The 17,779-nt window shown below is 41.9% G+C and overlaps 1 long non-coding RNA gene across 1 annotated transcript; it reads right to left on the bottom strand.

Annotated features, from left to right (window-relative positions):
• Positions 1-440: 440 nt before the first annotated feature.
• Positions 441-15,905, bottom strand: LOC111466186. Its single transcript, XR_002714340.1, has 3 exons — positions 15,894-15,905; positions 12,445-12,449; positions 441-508 (listed from the first exon to the last, which is right to left on the bottom strand). It is a non-coding gene; the product is annotated as an uncharacterized LOC111466186 (long non-coding RNA).
• Positions 15,906-17,779: the final 1,874 nt, after the last annotated feature.

The following is a 17,779-nucleotide window of genomic DNA, read 5'->3' as shown; positions in this document are numbered from 1 at the left end:
GAACTTGCAGGATTCGCGGGCGAAGCCGAAACTGCGCGACCTCTGGAGCGACTATCTTAGTCGTGGGATCGGCCTCTCGCCTAAGGCGGGTGCACGAAAGGGTGAAGGCGAAACTCGAAAAGAATTGACTGATTCTTTTTCTATTTCCTCTTTCATTTGCATTTCCAAATCTCAAGTCAAGGCGTTAGCACATCTATTTTCTTGCTCGTTACCGCTTTACTAATCAAATAGAAGGAGGCAAGCCAAAACCAACTCCTAAAAAGTGGCTGAGTTCGCTTTTCGGGGTTACCCACCTGATTGAGGGCTTAGTAATATATAAAGAGGAGGAAGCTGCGAGACCGAGAAATAGGGAAGGAGCCCCCGAATTTGGCCTTTTTGTTTAAGTAAGAGTAGCTCACCTTTTTGAATAGAAGGAAGTGGGATAGCATTGGTTCTTTCGGTAAACCGTTGCATGAGCTGAGGCTCCCATGTCCCGCCGACCCTTCGAAAAAGTCAGGTCGTCAAACGGCTCATAGGGAGTCAGAAGCAAGGGGAGTCAAAGGCGGGTCAAACTCACATAAGCGGAGGGGGAGAGACATTCATGAAAAGCGAGAAGTCGTGGGAGACTGGCCAACTATGATATAGATATCTGACTTTCGGGTAAGAGTATGAACATCTATTAGTCCGTATCATGGGTCTACTTGTTACAAAAGGCGAACATCCCTATTCCAAAACATACACATAAGTCCTCAGGCAGGCGGGGACGAAAAGAGTCTATTCCTTTACAACAATATTCCGAAATGTATCATGGCCCTATTATCTTTTTATTAAAAAAGAAGAGTTTCGCATCTCTCCGAGGCCGGGAGAACAAATAGGCGTGAGGAAGAGGGAGAGGGGGGGCTACGAGCCCTNGGGGGGGGGGGGGGGGGGGGGGGGGGGCTACGAGCCCTCTCCCGTTGCTGTTCCCGGATCACCCATCCCTTCCTTCCCCTTCTCCCGCCCTGGTGAGATCCGATGAGATCAGATCTCTCGAACGAAGTTCAGTGATAGGTTTAAAAAGAGAAGACAGCTGGCGGGAGATCACTATGCATTACCACCCCCTTGTATAGGTTGTGGAAAACAGAAGTGTGGTCCTGTGCACTGAAGGATGGCATAAAGATACCTGATTATTAGAGAAAGGGGCAAGGCAAAACCAACTCCTAAAAAGTTGCCGAAGTATCTCGAAGGTTCTCCATACGCCTGACAGCTGCAGAGGGAGTTCGATTCCCGTTATACGTGATGTGGCAAAAAAAACGGATTCAACAAGATATGCCTTGCATGCATTAAGATTTCAAACTTGTCGTCTACTTTTAGGAAATGTTCGGAACAGAGAACTTACAATAATACAACGCCGCATTCTCCGAAAATTGAGAAACAAAAGGAGATCTATTAAGAGAAAGATTTATCCGAGAGAAAATCTTAACAGTTACATACAATCACAAACTACACGAAAGTTGCCCCTTTTCATGGGGATTTACCCATCACAGAGATGCACAGAGGAAGAGAACGAACTTCTTATATCCCTTTTCCACTCAATCCAGAAACAAGATCGGACGTTATTTCGGTTCGTCTCCATTTTAGTTCAACTCTTTCTCAAGCAAGGCAGCCGATAAGTCATCGAAGGGTTTGTGTGAATAAAGGAATGTCCCCATTACTCATTTTAAAGTGTCCCACGGTGATCTAATATCTTTTCAAGAAAATGACGCGAGAATCCACGGTGAAGAAATAAGGAGATCTTTCTATATCGAAATCTCAGTTGAAAAAATCATAGGCAAATTCGTGGATCACCCGGTAAGAATGTGGAAAAGAACTAAAACAGAATGGTTCCACCTACTCAAAACTCAGAGGGGATGCCGCCTACTACTAAAATCTCGGTTTTTGCAACAGTTGCATTCTTCTATGCAAGAATCAAACTTAGAAAGAAGAAAGAAGTTTGGATCAGATAAAGTATGCTTAGGCAGTTCCTTCGCTGAGCACAATAGAATGAAAAGGAATTTATATCATGTTCAATCCCTATTCTTATCGAATAGAAGGAAGGAGAAAAACCGAAATCTTCCTACTCGAAGAATCAGTCCTATAGTTTACAACTCTTCTTGATATAGTAATTTGACCTATTGCTCCGCATCCCCCCATCAGTTTACTATGAAGAGCAAAATCAAAAGGATCGAACTACCTACTCATTATTCGGAGGTGAATCATAGAACACTAAAAGCTGTGGTATCTTATGGACCTAAGATAGGGCACATCCCTCACGACATAAGATTGAAAGATCCAAACCTTCCTCTTCGAAGTGGAAACGGATGTGGCCAAAACATATAAAGATCGGCTCGATCGGACATATCTATCCATCTCGAGTCTCGTCTAGATCGATTCATAGATCGATTTCTATCCATATGTAGCGGTATCCCCATGGATAGAGATAAAGATAGGGGTCCATCTAGATCTTGATTCACTATTTCCATTTGATTGATTGCCTTTTGACAACAAGTTTTCAATCTTAATGCAGACAAGGAAAGAAAAGAGAGTTTGTCTATTATTACTTGCAAGATCGGAGCATATATGAGCGAGCAGAGCCCAGGGAACGAACGGGGAAGCCCGTTATAGAGCAGTCGACTATCAGTATCAGATGGCCTGAGAGAAGACGGCCTCTCTCGGGAAAGATGGCCGAATTTCTCTTCTTTCTTTTTTCTTTCGGGTTTCTTTCTTCTTTCAGGGGCCCATAACGCTAAAAGGTGGGGGAGAAGCAAGCCGAACCTCTGATCGACCTGGAAACATAACAAATTCTTAGCGTCGAGAGAGATTTGAGATTCCGTAAGTAACTCAGTGAGTGCTTTCTAAGAAGGGCTTGACTTGGAAGAAGAAAATGAAATACGAACAACCGCGCTGGTCATAATAGATCCACTTTCTTGCTAGTTCTTGCTTTAGCATGAAAGTTCCATTTCAGGGAAGGACGACGTACCATGATACTTCCCGTTTTGTCGAGCCCAGCTTTGGTCTCTGGTTTGATGGTTGTACGTGCTAAAAATCCAGTACATTCCGTTTTGTTTCCCATCCCAGTCTTTCGCAACACTTCAGGTTTACTTCTTTTGTTAGGTCTCGACTTCTTCGCTATGATCTTCCCAGTAGTTCATATAGGAGCTATAGCCGTTTCATTCCTATTCATTGTTATGATGTTCCATATTCAAATAGCGGAGATTCACGAATCAGTCTTGCGCTATTTACCAGTGAGTGGTATTATTGGACTGATCTTTTGGTGGGAAATGTTCTTCATTTTAGATAATGAAACCATTTCATTACTAACAACCCAAAGAAATACGACCTCTCTGAGATATACGGTTTATGTCGGAAAGGTACGCAGTTGGACTAATTTGGAAACATTGGGCAATTTACTTTATACCTACTATTCCGTCTGGTTTTTGGTTTCTAGTCTGATTTTATTAGTAGCCATGATTGGCGCTATAATACTAACTATGCATAGGACTACTAAGGTGAAAAGACAGGATCTATTCCGACGAAATGCTATTGATTTTAGGAGGACTATAATGAGGAGGACGACAGACCCACTCCCGATCTACTAAAGGGAAAGTAGCTTCATTGGTTCGAATCCAAGTCGTGAGATGGCAGTGACGGTGAGGAAAAGGCGTAGGTTGGCCTGGCTTTGGCTTGCTCTGGGCATTATGGCGATTAATGATCCCTGGTGCAAGAAAACAATAAGTCAGAGTCCCTTAAAAAACTCCCAGTGTATAAAGGAAGGTTCAGGCCCCCCAAGCGTCGCAGGGTTCCTCACTCGAGTATCAGGACGAGAAAGAAAGGATATAACAGTGCATTGAAAGATCCAACAGTCAAAAGTGAAATAGACAGAAGGGAGAAGAAAGAAAAATGAATGAGAGTGAACTCCGGAACTAGAACCAGAACCTCTATGACCTGAGCTACTTCACCTTTAAATTACAATGGTAAAAGAAAAAGAGAAAGACGAAAGCCAGATGAATGAGAGTTTACAGTCTTTGAAGGGAGACGAAACGAAAGAAGAATTAGACTGAACAGTGAAAGAAAGAGTAAATGAATTAGCTACTTCACCCATTTACCTTATGAATGAGAGTGAACTACTGAACCTGAAAGTGCTGAAAGGAAAGATGAAAGAAACTAAAGCTTAAAATAGACTTTATAGTGAAAGAAAGAAGGAAAAGAGAAGGGAGACTCCTTATGAATGAGAGTGAACTACTGAACCTAAAAGTGTTGAAAGGAAAGACGAAACGAAAGAAGAATTAGACAGAACAGAACAGGACTATTACTGATGAACCTTCCCCTGAACCTATATTCCCTTCACTCCTGACCCTATTTCTTCAAACATGTAAACAAAGATAAATACCCCTTCCCTTATTCATGATCCTTTAAGGACCATTTCTTTGAAAATTCTATCCTTTGTCTATTTTTTTGGTTATTTTTGGCCGAGGTAATTAACTATTAAGTCAAGACTCAAGGAAATACTCAACTCAACAAGAATTCTCATTCACTGTCAGACTCATTAGACTGATCCTACTGATTTCACTCATTCGACTTCCCTTCGCTACTGAACCAGACGGATTGAACTGTAAAAGAAGAAGAAAGATTCATCTCTTTTCTTTCCCTTCCCTTATTTCTGGAGGTAAACTCGTCTCACAGCTTCGCCCCTCTCCTTTGTCTCACAGCTTCACCCCTAAACCTGTCGGTCTCACAGCTTCGCCCCTTTTCTCTTACTTAATTATTCTTCACCAGATTAAACTGTAACCTCGGTTTTGAATCTTTGCTTTGATTGAATTTGATTCTCTTCAAGACTCAACAAATGAAAGAAAGATGAATGAGACTTAACTCCTTTTCCGGATTTCACTCTTTTACTCGACTGTAAGAAAGATGAATGAGACTGAACTACTGAACAACCTATCCTTAGTCTTTCTCCTGAACCAGATTGAACAAGGTAAGTAAAGAGACTGAACCCATATGACATGAGCTACTTCCTGAACCGATATTACAGTGTTTGAAAGAAGAAAGAAGACGAAGACAAGATGAATGAGAGTGAACAGGAAGGAAAGAGTAAATGAATTAGCTACTAAACCTGAAGGAAAGACTGAACTCAAGATTCGACAGATGGAACTCGGTAAAAGGCAGAGACAAAGAGAAAGTCAATCCTCAACTCTCGATGAATGAGACTGAACAGGCTGGATGAGAATTAGGTCAAGCTCAATCACCGGAACCTATTTCTTCTTTCACCTATTCATTGTCGGAAGTCAAGACTCAAGATTCCTTTTCCAATATTACCTTGCTTACCTTATGGAGGTAAAAGTAGCTCTTTCCTGAACCAACCTCTGCTTCTCTCCTTCACTCCTGAACTTGTCCCTTCTTTGGTAAATAGGCTTTGATTACCTCCTGAAAGTGTTTCAAGGAAAGACTCAAGAAGAATGAAACTTTACCAGTGTAAGGGAATGAAAGATTCATTCGACTCAACCTATTTCTTCTTGAACAGTAAACAAGGGCTCACTCCTTTTCCTATTTATTCACTGTAAACTAAGACGATGAATGAGATGAAAGAAGAATGAGACTGAACCTGTGGGTAAAGTAGCTGAGCTCCGGAACCTGAACCTGAACCTCTACTCTATTAGCTGACCTGAACCTATGTTACCTAGAAAAAAAGATGAAAGAGATAGTGAAGGGAGAAGAAATTAATTAGCAACTTTACAGTCGAGTAAATCAAAGAAAGAAGGAAGAAGACTCAGACAAGATTAATGAGAGTTTACAGTCTTTTCAGGGAAGGGAGACAAGACTCTTTCTTTCTTCATTCTCCTGTAAGGACCATTTCTTTTAAAATGCTATCCTCTATCTATTTTTTTTTTTTTTTTGGATAAAATCCCTATTTTTTTAGTTCATTTCACCCTAATTTTGAGGTCATTGAACAAGACAAGGTAATAGGTCTTTGATTGAACAGTCAGTCAAGACGAAAGAAGAATGAAATTGAACTCCTTAACCGATAGAGAATGAATGAAGGGAGGGAGAGAAAACAAAGACAAAAACTCCTATTTCTTTTCCTATGACGGACCATTGATTATTTTTTCTATCCTCTGTCTATTTTTTTGGATAAAATGCTATCCTCTGTCTATTTTTTGGGATATTTTCGTACATTTTCCCGGTATTTAGGGCCATTTTCCCGGATTGAAGGAGGTAAACAAGGATCGGTCTCACTGCTTCGCACCTTTCCGATTAATTATCCTTCACCCTCAAACACTCTTTTTCCTATTAAGACCATTTATTTAGAAATTCTATCTTCTGTCTATTTTTAGGGATATTTTTTAGGTATTTAGGGTTAGAGGTAATTCATAAGTCAATCCTCAACTCCTTATTCGACAGATTGAACTCTTGAACAAGGGAAATAGATAGGCTGGATGAAAGGTCAAGCTCCGGAACACCCATTTCTTCTTGATCCTGACCCTGAACCTAGTAAACTATCACTATCAGCTTCTCCCCTGAACCTATTTATTCTTGAACTGTAAACAAAGACGAAAGAGAAAACTTTCCCCTGAACCTCTACTTCTTTCACTGTAAAGACTCAACTCTCGATTCATTCGAGTTTACAGTGAAATAGGGAGACTGAAGATTCATTCGACTGACCAGGAAGGAAATCAGGAAGGAAATCAGGGAGTGGAAAGAGACTGAACTCCTTTTTTTACAGTCTTTGTTTGAAGGGAGGGGAGAGTCGATCAAAGAAGAATCAAATGAATGAGATAGAACAGTAATGAAAGAAGAAAGATTAACTTCACTACTGAACCTTGAAAGAAAGAAGGGAGAGGAAAGACTAAAGATGAATGAGACTTAACTCCTGAACCTTTACAGTGTTTGAAAGCCGAAAGCAAGATTAATTCTCCTTTACTATTCTATAATCAATGAATTAACTGCTTTGAAAGACGAAACCGAAAACAAAACCTGAACTGGAACCAGAAGGAAAGACGAAACGACAGATGAATGAGACTGAACTGCCCCTTTCTTTCACAGTAAACTACTGAACCTATTGATTGATTCTTGATCCTGACCCTATTTCTTCTTTCCTGGTAAACTAAGACGAAATGAAAGCAATACTCAAGAAGAATTATCCGGAACAGGAAGACGAAACCTTAACTCCTTCCCCTATTCATTCTTGATCTTCTCCTTTCTTGCTTGCTTTCACTCCTTTTATTCATTCGACAGAACAGGAAGATTCATTCTTGATCTGATCCTGACCCTGTACCTGAAAGTGTTTCAAGGAAAGACGAAAGAGAAAACCTGAATCTGCCCCTGAAAGTGTTGAAAGTCAAGACTCAAGATTCATTCTCCTTCACTACTTCAGGAACTCGGTAAATAGGTTCAGTAGCTCTTTTTTTAAACGAACTGTAAACAAAGACTGAAGATTCATTCACCAGATTGAACAGTAAGAAAAGAAGAAGAAAGATTAATTCTCCTGATTTCACTCTTGAACTCGGGTTCACCTATCCTTTCTTTACCTTTACAGTCTCGCTCTCTCCTCTCCAATTTCTCTCTTGGATTCTAATAGGATGAAGGAAAATAGGAATTCGACGGAGCGCAAAAAGATAGTCGAGCAAGAAGCGGGCAGGCATAGGTAGTCGACAGCAGCAATCGACCATCTTGAGCAAGAAGAGAAAGAAGGACCAAGGACGAGAATCAAGGAAAGAAAAGACAAAGACTAAGTAAAGGGAGACGAAGATAGCATAGGGACATTGCTCCGTACTAGTTAAGTAGTTGAGCCCGGCACCCCCGCTTTAAAGGATGCTCTTTAAGGTTATTCAGGGTCAAGTAATTCATTGATGGAGCCTACTTTCTTGATGATAGGAATAGTCGTTCTCTTAGTTCAATCCTGTCTTATTTGCTGAGCCTAGCGAAATTGCCTGTGTGAGGCATCAAAATCACCTTCCGTTCCCTTCGTCAAGCTTGGCTTTGGAGCGTATACCAGAGTGAATCTAAGCATTCCTTTATGTTTTTTTGTATCTTTCTATTGATGACTACTCAACTCAAGTCAGGACTAGCGTTCGCACATCTCTTTTGAAAGGCTAAGATCTTTGTACCAATACCTTTTCACTCTTAGCTTAGGAAAAAAGATATTGGTTTTTTCTAGGCGTACTACTGAAAACAGTTGCATAAGGTTTTACATAGCCATAGTTGGACTGCTTGCTAACGCGGACTGCTAAACCGAAGCAACAAAGTTGTAGTAGAAATTCCTTTCTCAATCAATGGTTGTTCTCTTTACTTATTACAACCATATGCAAGCTCACTCCGAACCGAGTATACTTTTTACAGGAAAGAAGCAACTAGAAAGATCCTTGGGGGCAACTCTAAAAGGCTAAACAATTGCACGCCTGGACCGCTATCGAAAATTAGCCCTTGAAACCGGAGGACTAATGCTTTTGATTAGGTTAGGTTCCTGCCAAGAAACTGACTTAAAAGACTACTGCTTTCAAGACTCTTGCTAAAGTCAATAGTGCTTCCTTTCACTAGTCCTGCTTTCTTTCTTTCTTTCCTAAGCTTTCTTACTGAAAAACAGGCTTTGACAACCTCTAATGCTTGCTTGATGGGAGAAATGGAAATGGGTTGGGATTAGACTCCTTTAGGGAGAATCTATCTTTAGAACGTAAACGTGAGCTCGAAGGCGAGGAATGACATGGATGGATAAGGCATGATCGGAGAAAGGCCTCTCTTTCCTTTCAAGTTTAGAGTATGCGATACTAGGCTGTATAGATAGACTTGAAGCCTTCCTTCACTCCTCTTATCGGAAAACTTTGTATCTCACTTAGAAAGAGTGATCTCATACCTCTTCCTATCGATCTCAATCCTAAGACAGCAACTGCTGGCGAAGGCCCTTAAAGAATAACTCCCTACCCTCTCCTTATCAGTATCAATCGAGTCATTCATCTTGAGCTATTAAGCCAAGGCTAGCCACTCTAGCAATTGAATACCTTCCAGACCTGGCTGAAGATACAATAGCTAAAAGAAAAGAAAATGCATTCCTGAATTCATTCAATCTGGCCTGAGAGTGAAATAGAGAAGTGAGATAGAGAAGGGAGTTGTAGTTCTGAGTTTGTAGTTGGAGTTCGTGAGCCATGGTGAGCTTTTTCAATCCTCTCGAATCAAAGACGGGAAAAGGCATTAGTTGGCCGGCCTTAAGAAAGAAATTCTACATTCTCGATGCTTTCGCGCTAGTCATGAATCCGTCCTGGGATATCTTGATTATCTTTATGATGGGTCGGCAACAACTCCCTTTGGGGAATAAAGAATCGATCGTCTTTGGTTCCCACCAATCGATCTTCTGTAGAAGCAGGAGGTAGCGCGAAAGAAGAATTACAATTGCAAGTTTGACCCGGCAACCAAAGAAGCACACCAGACTAGAAGGAAAGGCAAGCAAGGCAGGATTTTCACCCTTCGTTCTAAGTGAAACTCCCTTTGTTCTAGTTTCAAGGAAGAGTCGGGTCCCTTAACTTCACAGAAGAGGGAGAACACTTTATAGAGGAAAGGAAGCACTTGACCAACTGGTGCGCTCGCTGAAGTTGTAAACGAAATACAACACGTAGAAAATGACCTATGCGAGACTATCCCCTTTGATGGAATCAATCCATTAGGAATCCGGATAAGTGCCATTGGAACTATTCCTGCTTCATTCAAGCTAGTATAATTCTCTCGGATCAATTATCGATCCCAGTCGCATCTCATATAGAGAATAGATTCCCTTCAACACTATTGTGCCATATCAATACAAAGGCGAACCAAGAAGGCTTGATCTGTTCCGTTGGGATTAGTTCGGCAGGTAAGATCTTATACTTCTTAGAATAGGAAGGCAGAGAACCAACCACTAAAGATTCTGCTCTGATTGATAAAGGGAGGTTGTATAGTCCCTTCACTCGAAGGAGGAGAGGAAAGGAGGTTCTAAAGCCCTTGTTGCAGCTAATAGACTCAAAAGGAAAGCGAAAACAAAAACCCTTCTCGCGGGAAGCCTCGCGATTGGACAATTGCTCTTCAAGTGCTTTTGCCAGCGTTGATGAATTTGATATCGGGTATTATTTCGATCCGGATCGTCTGTCTGATTGCGAACATTATTGAGGTCAGTCTATGCTCTTTCCTTATACTTTGCACCTGATATGAGCGGTTTTTGGCCCCTTGCGACAAGTACAGCTAGTGAACGGCATTGATAAGAGTTAGATTTCCCAGCGCTGCCCGCTCTCTATCATGGGATTTTCCTTAGGATGCTTCCAAGTGTCTCTACCCAGTATAAGTAGACGATTCTATACTTTTGTATCCGTATAACGTATAAAGACTCTAGACCGAGACTGTTTTGACTATCTATATCTTTGAATTTCATTACTGAAATCTGACTAAGAATTCCTCTTCTTTGTTTATTGTTGTCATAGTAATGGTATCAAAAATACCTAATAAGAGGGATTCCATGGGCCTTACCGAGGAAAGAAATGCTGCTTGCGGGGATCTTCTGCCAGGATACAAGACGGAACCATCTTGCACCATCCCTACCGTACCAGTTCCAGTACTCACGGGCCTTCAAACTCGATTTCAAATCTATTTCTTTCTTGTTAGCTTAACTAGCTAAATGGATTTCAATGGCAGTTCGGTCCGATCAGTCGGATTCATATGTTTTATGGGCTATTTGCCTTGGTTTATAGGCCGAATTCAGAGCAAATCACTAATGTCGAAACTCTCGCGGCAAAGCCTCGTGGTTGGGACTTGTTTCAATTTCCCTCGGAGAAATTGCTTTTTCAGCCAGCTGACGTAGGGGATAGAGCTTTTTAAGCCAGTTACTGATATTTATTAAACAGCATTCTAGCAAGTTCACCTATTTTGAAGGTCTCTACAGGCTATTACCGCATTGGGGGCATCTCCTTCTATAAATTCTTATAGTCTGATAGTCTATTCAGAGAGGATCAATCTCCTCCCAAGGACTTATCACTAGACGACTCTACCTGGCCAACCAGAACACGAAGGTCCTGATTGCTCGACAAACCAATCGAATATACGGAATATGATACCAAACTTCCAAGTTGTCACATCCACTTTTGGTTCGTGCCATGTTCATATAAACATTGGACTGTCTATAAAGTCGTCTAATCTAGCATCAGGTGCCAAAGCGACCTGGCAGTACCTTTGTTAGGTATGAGAGAGACTGGCGCATCCATCCTTTCTAGAAAGAGTCTTCATTCAAATCTCTTCTGGGTATGCGAAAGCGCAGTCTAGAGGACAGATCGGATCTTTCTTTGGGGACCTCTCCCGAAGCGTATCACCCTTGCAACACACTGAGGAGTTGGAATGAAACCTAAAGCGACCTGCAGCCAGAGCGTTGTTGGCATCAGCTGCGAATCCGGCTAGATCCTGGATAGAAAAGCAACATGGAAGGAAGAAAAAGCTCAAGTTTGCCAGCTTGCAAGAATCCTTTTCGTTCTTCCTTGGCAAATCAAATCAAGTAGAATCTGATTACACAAAAGACGGAAGCAAATTTTTTATACACTATACACTAATACACTTAAAAATGAATCTAAAGCAAGGGCTTTGAACGCTGTTAGGACAAAGAAATTGGAAAGCTAGGACGACCTTGAATACGGAATCAATTACCAGACGGACGGACTGGCTGGTCCACTTGTACGTAGAAGTCAAATTACCCTGATTGGAGTTCCAATAGGGGCTAACATTCCCTAACGAACGAATGCAATACATGGAAGGCTTACGAATGTAGTACAGGACGGCTTTACCAACTTTTCATACTAGGTGGCTATTGGAGTCTTTCTTCTCTGAGAGCGCGTGATTCGATTCTGATTTCGAGTAGGATTCCCGATTCAACTCCGAAAGAGACGCGACTTCCCATCCTAGGCTTTATCCGTTCGCTGAGCACAATAGAATACAGAGAAATGTCAATCATGGAAAATTGGAATGAAAGAAAGATAGCCTTGCACCGGAGACATTTGACTAAAATGAAAAATGAAAGACCAAAGGGCGTAAAGCAAAGTCTCGGCTAAGACCTCGGATGGGATATTATGAGGTTTAGTGATGGGATATTTTTTTTCCAGGAGATATGTACAAGTTGTTGATCTACCTGACTCCGCGATCCCTGAGGGGGGGTTGGGCAAAGCCTAATGATCTGAAACCTTTACTTGTGGAATCTGGAGAAGAAGCTTTCGCGGAATATAACTCTTAACACAGAAGTGGCAATTTTGTGAATAAATAGTCGTATCGCCGACTGGCCTTTATCGGCCCACTCTTAACACAGAAGTGGCAATTTTGTGAATAAATAGTCGTATCGCCGACTGGCCTTTATCGGCCCTTCTATCGAGTATGAAGAAAATGGGGACACCTTAAACCAGGCTTTCTACTAAATAGAAAAAGAAGCCATAGAGAAGAACTAATGGATCGAACCCATCCTTGGTTGCTATGAAAGATATCAGCCTTGCGTTGCGAAAGGAACGTTATGTTTTGAGTTGGAGCACCTTATTAATTCAATTGTCCTTTCAAGCAAGAGTTGTTTTAGATCAATGAATGAGAAGGAAGAGAGTGAATAGGGCACAGGAAATTCAGTCATCCAGGTTCAGAGCTGGAAGCAGGCATTCAGGCTGTGAGGCAATGAAATTGTTAGCTTTCATTCAATCAGCTTGGTTCTTGGCTTTGCCATTTCCTCTCTCAAGCACTACTTGAAATGAAAGGGCAAGATCAATTAAACAAAGACTAATTTCAAACCTCGCTATCGCCGAGTCAGTTCTTATGGCCGAATCCGCAGCAAGTGAATGCCTGAGTCATGGGACATTCCTTTCTTCAGTTGAAGCAAGTCATTTTGCTTTCCTTTCCTTCTCTGTCGGCGGGCTAACTAGAAAAGTACGCATTCAGTTGTGGTGGACTAGGACTCTTTTCATTGGTTTGGCATTGAGTAAGCGCTTGAAGGCACTTAGAAAAGAGAATCCCGGAGAAGATTTCATTCTCATAATCAGATTTGATTCTCTTTAGAAAGAGTGACCTGACTTCGATTCAAAAGCTGTAGCTTGTTCGAAAAAGAAAAGAAAGAGGCTGTAGCCCACCCAATATTTGCTTACTGAGACCCCTTGTTCAAAGAAAGGGTAAAAGGAAGAGGTTACCTCTTTAAAGGAGATTCACTATCAGACTCAGACTGATACAAGGAAGAGTTGGACTTAGACACTCTGACTCGGTTTCAGACTCGGACTCTGGTTCTGACTCTAGATGCATAGGTCTGGACTCTTCTGCGAGGTACCGATTCTGGAGTGGAAGACCGAATCAACCCTATTGGCTCAATTTCATCTCCATCTTCAAGGACATAAACATTCTCAAAGAGAGTCCATGTTCTCTTCCCAATCATTTTCCATCAGCTGCATCGGCTCACAGTCTTCTAGCTTGAGGCTGGTATCGAAGAAGATTGAAATCAAACCCCGACATTCTCTTTTAAGTAGTAGGGCAATACCAAGGCTCAGGAAAGCCACAAAAAGGAAATCTGCCCCTTGACAAAGTAACTGTTAAGGGTTTTGAAGTAGGGGCTCATTTTCCAATCAAAAGTCTGGCCATTCCATTCTTTTTGGCCAAGACTCAACTTTGGATTCTTTCCTCTCGCTCCCTTTGATCTTCCTTCAAAGGAGCGTATCCTTTCCCGTATAGAGGTTGGGTATTCTGGTATTTCTGTTATGCCTTGCTGATTCTTCCCTAACCCCAAGCATGGGAAGTAATCAATCTTCCTCATGATGTTAGTCACTACGTGATTTGCATATGGGTCAAAGTAAAGACCAATGAGCTCCTTACTATCCAAATGGTCAAAAACCTGAACTGTGTCGAAATCAAACCCGGATAAAGATAATGCGGCAAAAGAAGCCTCGGGTTGGATTTATAGTACTGGGGGGCATTATTGACCTTGCCATGTTTTCCATGCAAATCCCTGGTTACCACCGAAGGAAGTTCCGAGGGGGAATTCTTGTTTCAGGTGCATAGAGGATGGCCTGACCCCCCTTTTGTTTGGTGCAACCACAGTCTGCCAAGTAACAGATTCAAACATGCAGGCTCGATGAAATTGAGTACTGTAAAGTCAAAGTAGTCTGAGCAAAGAATTTTCATGCTCTCCCGATCATGCGGTCCAATGCTCACATCCAAGGTGGCTACACCTAAGACCTCTTTTTTGGTATTCTCGACTGAACAATCAGGTCAGAAGGAGTGAAAGAAGATGCCTCAAGCCTCAGTTGCAACCTTTAATGGACAGACATTCAAAGCTGAGCCATTGTCTTTGAGTACCATTTGACTTTCTTTGTAGGGTTTTCCACAAGCCATTACTCTAATGTACAGTGCCTTGAAGTGAGAACTTCTACCTGAGGCAAGGTCTTTGTCAATGAAGTGGCGGCTGTCTGGTAGCATTCATCAATGTTGCCACCAATGTTTCTGGCGAAGTCTTACTAGGTACTTGGCACTGATTGTGTGCTTTACTCAAGGGGCTTGGCGATGGTTGGTATGAGGACTGTATAAGACTCCAGATCGAGATATTAGCTTGAGTCTTTTTTAGTTTAGTTGTTTGAGGATAAGATCCTCTTCTTTCTGGCGTTGGATCAAGCTTGATTTTTGCGATGGGTACTGCCTTCTATTTCTAGTGATGACATTGATGCAGTCTTCCTCAATAAAGTCGTTGAGGTCAAGCACCATACAATCATTGTCACTAGGTGCTGGTAAGTCATCTAAGTCCATTTCGTCTATGAAGAAATCCCAGTGGTCATGGCGTCAGTAAATTCATCCCAGTCCATGTCTATGTCCATATCTTCCTTCTGACGGTCTTGTTCTTCAACATCTAAACCCCATCCCGTTGGAATGATGGATTCCTATGGTATGCTCGCATGAGGTTGTGCAGTGTAGAACACCTTATTGTTCAATTTCCCCGAGGGCTGTTCCATCTACCCTTTCTACTTCCTTTCTTCAGGATTGGTTATAGGTAGGTATAGTCCATCTCATCATCATCTTCGAGGTAGCCTCGTGCTTAGGAAATGGATTCGCAGTAACACTTGACTTAGTTAGGTGATGGTGGAATTATTGATCCATTATTTATGAGATCCTGGACCACTCTTCTGAGAGTTCTACACACATCAGTCTTGTGCCCTTTCTTTGGAGAAGTCACAGTCTTCCTCAAGCTTTGTTCTTAAGGCTTTCGATTCTGTATTCGGAATAATTCCTTTGCGTCATGCTATCTTGTATACCACGCCCAGCGGCATGCCTAGCTCTGTGTAGGGCTGTTTGTCCAGTTGTTGAGCATTGATATTGGGGAGACTTCCTTACCCTTGGTTTGTGAAGTCTGAGCATTGTAATTCCTGGAATTACCTATACCTGTTTGAGGTGTTAGACGCCCTTCTTAAGGAAATTGGAATTAGCTCGCTAACGCAAGGCTAGAAAGCCAACAAAGAAGCAAGACGAAGTGGAGCTCATCTATTCATTTCCCTCTGACGAGCCTATGCTCAGGATGTTCTTCGATCCCAACAAGTTCTTCGATACGAGACCCTTCAACTGAAGCGTTCTACCAATAAGACTTTCTATTTGATGAATCAAACTCATCTTTCTCTCTGATCTCGTTCCTGTCTTCCCTCACTCAAGCTACTGACTGACTAACTCACTTCCTACGTTACTCAGTAAAGTGCCCAGAGGTACGATGAATTGAATTAGCTAACGAATCTTCCGTAATGCTTGCAAAGAAATAATCAGACTTTTTCTACTCGGAACGAATGGGAAGAAGTGAATCAGAAATGAACTTATATAAGAGAGAGCAGAATCAAATAAGCGGTTTTGTAGGAAGGGGATGGAGAAGCGGATTCCTACTGATTAATAGAATAATCGACCACCATCCTGACTTTGACTTCCAGTTGGTTGTGTGCCCGCTTCGGTTGCAGACTTCGGTCAAGGAAATCGCTTCAAGCAATGGCTTTGGATCGACCTTCTTAGAGAGTCAAGCCAGTGAATGAATGAATGAATTCAATCCGTTGAATGAAGAAGTCTTTATGGCTCAGCTAGCGGACCAAAAGTCAAGCATGTCAGCACGACCCCTACCTATGTAGTCGGCTTCCCGGTAGTTTGCGGGACGCTATTTGATATTGGAATCGGTCTATCTAAATGGCCTATCTCCAGATCTATGTATTCTTGAAATCCATTTATCATAGTTCAATTCCCGGGCATTGATTGAGAGGGAGCACTGAACGAGGAAGGCAGCAATCTCCTTAAGAAGGGCAATCCTCAAAAGAAGCGGCCAGAAGAGACATTCATTAATAACGGATCTCGACCCCATATCATACGTACAAGAAATTCTCCCTTCTTCCCATATCACTCATTCACATTCAATATCATTCCCTGCCAATATTCTTGTTTAAGATAGATCGCTTCCCCCGCTAACTGAGGGCAACGGGAGGCCTAGTCGATGTAGGCCCTCAAACCGGCACGCCCAGCTTCTTAGTCAATCGACACTTTCGTCTTGTTCGGGATATTCCATTCAAGTTAGACCACCAGCATCTGATCTGAGTCAGCAGAATCTAAGCTAGTTGCGGTTTTCTCTTTGATAGCTAAATAGGCTACGTCAGTATCTACTATTGAGGCCTTTCAAAATGCTGATTGAATTTTTCTTTCTATTCTAATTGATACAAATTCTCACGCTCTAATAGTTGGGCAAAAAGGTAAGACCAAGTCCGTAATGTAAGAACATTCTTTTACGCACCATTCAAAAATGAATTCTGACATTAGTAATGCATCAGATGGTTAATACGGGAGTCACATTGAAATATTCATTGAATTGTATGCCTCTTTCCATTAAGCTAAGCTTAAGAAAGAATCAAGATCTTAACATCAGATCCAGATTCCGCTCCTCGAATTGTATTTGCTGTTGGCTCTTGCCTATTCTATCAGTCATCATTCTGGCTATCTAAATCACAAGCAGAGGTTTGACGGGACTATGACAGGCAATTTTCTGTTGTTAAAACGGACCCACATTGCACCAACAAGTCACCTGCTCCGCTTAGTTTGAGAAAAGTAGGAATTCCCTTGTACTGCGCGAACTCATATGCATACTTGGATGCTAACTCGAATGATGTCTCTGGATAATTCATTTATTCAGGCACCTCGACTGGACGACATTTCAAAAGAACAAGAGTTTACCAAGGATAGGAAATTGACTCTATCTACTGATGTGGTAAAGGTTGTTGAGAAGGGGACATGTGATCAATGTCTTCTCCTTTCTAACCCGTGTCACGTCGCCCTATCCATTGAGGAAGAAGGCGTATGCTCCAGTCTCAAATCTTTCCTACCAATTGAGAGGTAATAACGTCAAGCTTGAGTGCCTCCCTTTTTGATGATCTTGTCACTTCTCTGAAACTATACTAATAGCTACTCTGCTATTGATGCATGAACAAACCACTATCAATAGGTATCTCTACGCATAATAATGAATATATGATTCATTCAAATACATTAACCCAGCAAGAGTTGACCATGCAGGGGGTAGTGACTAATGAGCAAGGTACCTTAGCTTATGCCAGGTGGAAACCTTCCTTAATCCTTAGTTTCACACTAAGCTCTTCGATCCTTCATAAGGGCTATCAACTACTCCCCCTAGGCCTTTCATGTGGTCCCTGACCTCCTTGATCTCATCATCGGTACCCAAGTTAACAGTCTCCATTCCATCCATGGCAGGCTGTGCACGATCTTGAGGTTTGACCTTAACCTATTCGAAACACTCCTTTAA

This window comes from Cucurbita maxima, unplaced genomic scaffold (assembly GCF_002738345.1).
Source record: "Cucurbita maxima cultivar Rimu unplaced genomic scaffold, Cmax_1.0 Cma_Scf00030, whole genome shotgun sequence".
Lineage (NCBI taxonomy): Eukaryota > Viridiplantae > Streptophyta > Magnoliopsida > Cucurbitales > Cucurbitaceae > Cucurbita > Cucurbita maxima.
The sequence above is the reverse complement of the archived record's forward strand: the minus strand, read 5'-3'. Positions and strand labels throughout refer to the sequence as shown.